Here is a 6,578-nt window from a genome sequence, read left to right as displayed (position 1 = left end):
TGGTTCAAATTATGCTGTTTCTGATACCCAGAAGTGAAGTTGGGTTAACTGACATTCATCCTCAAAGATGGGATTCCCATGAACGGATATATGTAGAGGCAAGCCTCAAGTGGCAAACCCTCGCCCCCCAACCAGCTGGTCATAGTATACAGGCGATATTAAAAAAATTGGAACATTCAGAATCTGTATGTATATGTCTTTCAAAGTAATGAAATTTGATCTTATATACTGTTTTACAGAACTGGAATGAATCATGGAGTTAAAAAAGTTCTTGGCTAATAATACTGTGCAACTATGAGAGCTCCAGAGCACGGGAGAGAACTTAGGGCATTCAGGGGCAGATCCTGAGATGGTGTAAATCAGTTTAGCTACATCAAAAATCAGTGGAATCACACCAATTTACACCAACTGAGCATGCGACTCAGTGGTGATGTACCTAACAGCTGGCTTGATACTACAGCAACTCCTGCTGATTAATAAATGACTTTAAGTAACTGCAGCTCTGTAGGGTGCTGCTTTAGTGTCTACTTTCCTGTCAGTTGGCGGTCAGATTGAATGTTAACAATGACTTTTAAAAAGAGATGGAGATTAACTCAGAGATATAGCTTCTAAGTATATCAAAATTAAATAGCATAAATAGATAGATCAAATTTGAATACATCATCATCTATTAGAATGTTTGTTTAGATATAATTTAATCAGAATACAACATAGTAAGCAGCATTTAAAAAGTAATCTATAATTGATTTGCTCTGGGTTGTTAAATATTAACTCTGATCAAAAATTTCTCAGCACGCTGAGGTCTTATTAAGAATATAATTACATATTTATTGCTGAAGAAATTTCAAATTAAACACAATAAAGACAACTAGATTAATATCTTCATATTAAATTTTAATAAGTGTTTTTAATGCTCAATCTATGTTGATTTACTATTTAGGAGGAATCTTATCAAATCATAATTTGGTGCTTAGCAAACATACTTAATTTAAATTTATTCCAAACAGGGGTATTTGTGGACAATCCTAAAATGGTGTAAAGTGGAAATCATGGATTTGGTTTTTTTTTTTTTTTAAATAACTGATTTCAGTTTCCTTCACAGACTTCTGCTTGTTGTTTTACAAATTCATCTCAGAAGATATTCTGTGAGCAGAAACATATGATTTCCAGCTAAAGAATCATTATAGCGTCTTCAAGTTAACTATGAACCAAATCATCAGACTTGTAGATTCGAAGTCCATTCTTTGAATTCATTACAATCAAAGTGAAATCATTTGCTGTTTTTGTTATTCCCTCATAGGAATTTACTGCTGGTACTGTAAACTGCTAGTACAGTATACTCTGTGGGCCAGATTGTGAATCCCTCATTCATGCTGGTGAGCAGCTATTCACACAAAATAGTCCCATTGACTTAAAGAGGACTGTTTGTATAAGTAGCTGCTTGCTATTATAAGAAGTTCATGACCTATCCCTATTTTTTGACATATTAAAAACTATTCTGACTGACAAATGTGTATTGTTGGATAGGCTATCATTTCAGTCTTTGAGAAAGCATAATAGAACCAACTGCATTTTTATTCTATATCACATACAGGAAATATCACACTACCGTGAGTATGGTCATTTGGGGAGAATATCATGAAGCAAAGAGGACAAGAAAATAATTCAGAAGGGACACTTTTTTTTAACTGCATACACACAAAATATAGCTGGAATAAAATAGTCAGGGCTACAGCTGCCTGTTGGTCATACAAACACAGTTGTTGGTACAACCAGACACCCCAGCTCACAAACTTGGGTAACAAACATCAGGTTGACAGTTATTTTCACACATATATTCTCCATTATAGATAGGTGTTGGGAGAAAGTCAGTCATCACTTCTGACTTAAATGGATTGAGCTTCAAGCAAGTTGCTGTCATCTACATTTATGCACACTTATATCTCCAGTGATGACATTTCTATTCTGATCCCTCATCCTGGAGAGGTTCAGACACAATTGAATAAGTTTTACATTGCTGTGAAAAATGAAGTAAGGATATATTTTGAAGCAAATAGGACTGCACATTGCATTTCATTCTCATGGTGGATCCATATACTACTGCAGACCAATGGAGATCATTAACTGATGTCAACTTTAATTCTCCATGCAGATAACACAGGCAGTACATGCCCTTTGTATCCGAACTCAGTAAAAAAAACAAACAAAACAAACAAACAAACAACAGATATTGGGTGCAACCTGCAATGCTGAGATCTACAGAGTGTTTTGATATTTAAAGCTGTATACTGACAGGTTTGTGACTTGACATTTTTGGCCCAATTCTTTCAGTAAAGCCCCTTTGCATCATTCTGATAGTGAAAAAGCCTTAAAATAGACAAATTGTGGTTACACTCACTCTAGGGCCCCTTTATACTGCAAGAGTAGTGTAATGAGTGTTTAAAGTAAATGAGAATCAGACTAGTGTGTTTTTGTCAGGTTTTAGTAAATTTTTAGAGCGTCTGTTAGTGATAGACTGGAAACAATGGGCTTTGACTTTTAATGAGACAAGTGCTATGAAAATTTTAGCCAATACTTAAAAATCAAACTTATTTGATAGAGAATATGTGAATTGCTTCATATACAGCAACTCTGTACATTTGGTTGTATCTGGATAGTACAATAGCACAGTACCGATCTGGAACTGAAAAGGGGCATTTTCGCAACCAGCCAGGGTGTCCAAGCCACTGCCAATTATTGGGATGGACTACCAATTATTTTGCTTGCTGCTTTTAGCCATTTTCAGGCCTTTGCATGAACTTGGTATAATTAGGCAAACCAGGAGTGGGGGAGGAGTAGACACTGAACATGTGATGTAAGCCTAGCTCTATGCATTCTCTTTCTCTGAATATGCTGGGGCCAAAGTCTGGATCAATTTTAGAATTGTCAGTATGGGGAAATTTAGCTATCAGACTACAGCTGACTAACTGCTTGCTTCATTTTTTTTTTTTAAGTGACATGTCTCTGTAATTCCTCCTTTTGCCCAATGATTGATTTGTTTGGTCAGCTAACATTCTTTTAATAGGCATGTCTCTGTAATTTTGGAGGTATAAGTGGGAGTTAGTGAGTCTGAGTCAGGGGATTGCTTCATGGACACATTGAAAAGATTTCTAGGCACAAACAGAAGGACTGGCCCTTCGGAAATCTGTGACTGATTCACCCAAAGACTGCCTCAGACTTGTGGAGTTAACTATTAAGTTTTGGGTTATTCTAACCACCTATTGTAGTTGTATGTGCTTAAGACTAATAAGTGGAGACTTCCAGTAAAAGCAATTCTGATGGGAATTGCTGGAGACCAATGAAATAGAGCTTTAAGTTAAGAACACTTGGTTTTGACTTGTCTGTGCCAGCCATATGGCAGGCAAAGGTATTTTTCCTTTGGTTTATTTCCTGATACTGACTCGCAGAGACTAAAAGTTACTGGATTGAGAAACCCTGCGTAACAGAACACCATTACTTTTACAATTCTACATCTTTTCTGACATTTTGAAAACTTAATTTCAGATAACAGTAACATTACTCAATCTTTGCTAGACCAGATTTAATCTCAGGTCTGCAGAAGTGAATAGAATGTGTCTGCAACACATGCTGACATTGAACAAATGCCTGTATGAATTTCCAACCCATCAGATTGCATTATGGCCCCAATGCAGCAAAGCAACTAAGCATGCACTTTACTTCAAGCATATGAATAGTCCCATTCACTTCAAAGGAACAATTCAAATGATTTCCAGGATCTTGCAACAAAGGTCTGTAATATTAATACTTCATGATAATAGCCACAATGTTAGCATATGGAACTGCTTTACTAAATCCTTTTGATAGCGATATAAAAATATGTATTTCTGTTCACTAGTCTTTTAGATTTATTACCAGATTTTATTTATCAGGGCCACATGTCAATTTATATAATTTTGTATTAGAGTAAAATCAAACCAGTCTCAAATTTATTGCATAAATTTGATTTCATTTTCCTTTTGTTGTTGGATTTCAGAGTAATGAGAACATAGGTTTATCTTTTTCATTATTTTAGCAACGTGTGTGTGTGTGTGTGTTTTGCTTACATAATGGTGCAATGTTCTGTTTGCCAAAATGGTTTCAAATGCTACAGATTACAAATATTATTCATATATGTCTTTGTATTTTTGCAAAATTGCGCTATCATTAGTTCCAGAAAATTATGGGCAACAAACAGAATCAAACTTCTACACAGCAGCTGTGTGCATTAACATAATATTTAACAAATTATTGTGAAGAATGGCAACATCCAAAACTAACAAAACAACAAAACGTATGGCTTTTTCTGAAAAACTTTGAGAATTGGCTTTTTCCAAATTGAGTCAATATTGTCAAAAGCAATTTCTCATAGTGAGGCAACAACAAATTGAAGACTGTCTCAAAGTTTGACATTACTACAAGTCATAATTGTTTCCCTTACACAGCATTATGCTAAATTCTAGTCTGTCTCAGAATAAAAAAAAATTACCAAGACAAGACCTGTTAGTTTCAGTTCCATTTGCGCATTTTCCACCCCTTTCTGAATCACTACTATTGTAAGTAAAAGACAAAAGATGCCAAAAAACTTTTCACAGAATAATTCTCTGAAATGTATAAAATAAATTTATCTTATTTTTATGTACCACACATCACCTCTTAAACAAAAGAAATACAATGTTTTAGCTCAGTTATAAAAGGTATAGGTATAGGGTATAAATGACAATTTTGGAACTACATTATGCGAAGTTTCTAGAAGAAGCCTCAGATCAGATGTTCAACTGTTGTTATCCTGGCCATGTGGGCAGACAGACAAAACCCAAACTCAATTAAGCCACAACTTTAAGCCACAACTCATCTGGGAAATACCCAGCAATGAATCACACAGTGCTGGTCATCATTCTTTCTTTAATTAATTGTTCCCATCTTTTTTGGAGGGCTGCCAATAGCCCTCCCCATTTCCATCCTGGACCCCACCACTCTCCCTTCATATGCGGATTAAGGGGGACACTGGTAAAAAGGAGGGTTATCTCACCACTGTACTAGATGTTAGGAACACCAATCCCCATTTTCCAGTTTTCTTAGGGAATGGCTTTTCCCAAGTACAATTCCAACTTTGGTTTATCAGGGAACTGGACCCTCTATGGAATACCTGTATTGCATATCTGCCACCTGATAAATTGTGACAAATGAATTTAAATTCCTTACGTAGCCAACTGGGTCACTGACCTGCTGTGTGGAAAGCAAAAAAAACCAAAACAAAACAAAAAAAAAAACCTACACCATCCTGGCAGTGAGAAAAAATATTCACTCCCAGCCCCAAAAGAAAATAGATGACTAGCACAGTGCCCACGGCAGATCATAATACCTGCTCCTACTCTGACCCCATGATAAATGGTTTCTTTTCCTTGAAAGAGAGTTATGGCTGGAGGAAGGAAGGTATAAATATCCTCCCCATCCCTGGTGCACATGGTGGTCCATGCCCCCCCATCTGAGCCAGCCTCTTCAGACTGCTCTTTGGTTCAGGTAACTGCCTCCACCTTTTTCCTCTTCCCTCTAAACCCAAATGCAGTTGGGGGGGATTTTAAAGGAGCCACAACCTCTTTTCTCTCTACCGCCTGACAAAAATCCTATAACTTTTTAGGTTGCAGTGAGCCGAGTTTTAGTCTTCTCCCTCATAATTAGGTGTTTGGGCTCATTGAGCACATAATCTCATAGGAAATTCAAGGATATCTGGCTCTGAATTAAATATATAAGATTCCATTTTTTGCTCAGAAGATGCTTTCAAAGGTCCACTACCAAAGAAAAAGGCCTTCTTGTCCTAGGTCTATGATGACAATGAAATTACATAATTATTCAATTCTTGAATCAAATCAACAAGTTGTTTCTTGTTAGGACAGGAAGATAAGTGAGAAACCCTTTATTATTTTATAAATCATTGTAGGCACACTGGGTTTTAATATTTTCATGGCTAGATTTTGTATGCTTATTTTCTTATTGATCCCATTGTAATATGGTAGGAATCAATGGCTACTTGTTTATAAAATGTTAATAAGTTAATTCTCATGTTCTCGCTTGGACAACATAGAGGCCACCAAATGTCTTACGCCTCCCCGTAATATTCTGTCCTGAGCCAAATCCTGCACATTACAGAGTAGAATGACAGAGTGACAGGTGTATGTTCACAACATCCAGCCATCATGTTTTAGGTCTTCTGGGGGATCTTTTCCATCCTGCTTTCATTGGGTCAAAGTAATAAATGATTAATAAGTTATAGCTCTTCATTAACTCACTTTGACTACTTCATACAACAATACAGTACTGGCATTAAACTGATCTACTGTTCTGTTTTATAGGTGTTGGATTTATTGCACGGATTTAAAAAAAAATATCATTAAATTGTTTTGATGGAAAGTTACATAATGAATCTGTGTGTGTTCTTTCTGGATCTCACTATGTAAGTATCTAGAAAATTATTATTTAATACCACGATCTCTTACAGAACAGTACGTATTTTTATCAAAATTATTGTGTGTGGCAAATGG

This window comes from Emydura macquarii, unplaced genomic scaffold (assembly GCF_026122565.2).
Source record: "Emydura macquarii macquarii isolate MOO-44397 ecotype Brisbane River unplaced genomic scaffold, CSIRO-AGI_Emac_v2 contig_1390, whole genome shotgun sequence".
In the NCBI taxonomy this organism is placed as follows: domain Eukaryota; kingdom Metazoa; phylum Chordata; order Testudines; family Chelidae; genus Emydura; species Emydura macquarii.
Note: the sequence above shows the minus strand (reverse complement) of the source record.